This window comes from Nematolebias whitei, chromosome 6, assembly GCF_014905685.2.
Source record: "Nematolebias whitei isolate Nwh7 chromosome 6, NemWhi1, whole genome shotgun sequence".
NCBI classification, from domain to species: Eukaryota; Metazoa; Chordata; class Actinopteri; order Cyprinodontiformes; family Rivulidae; genus Nematolebias; species Nematolebias whitei.
Window position 1 is genome coordinate 3,892,218 of NC_056503.1, and position 1,282 is coordinate 3,893,499.

Consider the following 1,282-nt stretch of genomic DNA (forward strand, 5'->3'; position numbering starts at 1 on the left):
AATTCTATTCTGGATTTGACAGGGAGCCAATGGAGAGAAACTAAAACTGGAGAGATATGATCTCTCCCAGTAACTCTAGTTAAGACTCTGGCAGCAGCATTTTGGATCAATTCAATACTTTTTAAAGAAGTATTTGTACACCCAGACCATAAACAAATGCAATAGTCCAACCTATTTGTTAATTTTGACAACAGTTTGTAGATATGTATATAATTCATGGAGATTTGTATTATCCTCATTAAACTCTGATAGAAATGGGTCTAGTCCCAATAATGCAAATACTTGCAATTAATAACAGAAACAACAACATAAAATTAGAAAAACTAAGTTAAATAAACAATTTAGCATTTATAATTAATTGATACAAAATCATTTAATTTGTAAAATGTTAAAATGAACCATGTCTGTGTAATACCTGCTCATGTGTATTGTTACTGGTATAATTTTGATTGCATGAGATATTTTCTGTGGTTTTCTGCCTCGGTCTGTTCGTGTTTTTGTGCTTTACACTCCGAGGAGCAGCTGAAATAATCGGCTGGGATGTCCTTAGTTTCTGCTTGTTCAGTGGTACATTGTTATCATTTGAACTGTGTGACGTGAAGAAATACAATCTTTGATCATATTTAACAGCAGTTACGTTCTTAAAGCTTTTGTCAGATGTTTAATCACATCAGCAGAAGTGTCTGAGTGCAGCCCAGTGATAATGTTAGCTGGAACCATTTCTCTATGAATGGATGTCAAGATATCCAAATATGTCTTCATGCTTGTAATTTTGATGATGACGGTTGTCTCACAACAACATTTTGTTTTTTAGGCACGTGAAAATGTGATCTTTTGATAAGGTGACCAGATTTCTGAAGTTAAATCTGGGAACACTTCCAGCTTGGAGACAAAAAAAGCCTTTATAATTTTCTATATTTCTGCATCAGTATGACCTAAACCATCATCAGATTTTCACACAAGCCCTAAAAGTAGATCAATAGAACCCATTTAAACATATGAGACAAAAATATTATACTTAGTCATTTTTTATTGAGGAAAATGATCCAATATTACATGTTAGTTAGTGGTAAAAGTATGTGATCCTCTAGGATTATCAGTTAATTTGAAGGTGAAATTAGAGTCAGGTGTTTTCAGTCAGTGGGATGATGATTAATTGCCACTGGCAGGTGGCTCCCACCTCACCTGCCTGAGGTTAGTGGCTGTTTTTTGTTATCAGTCACTAACTGTATTACCTCTGCAGTCCTGCTCCCGTCATGGATCCAGACTCCTGCAGCAGCTT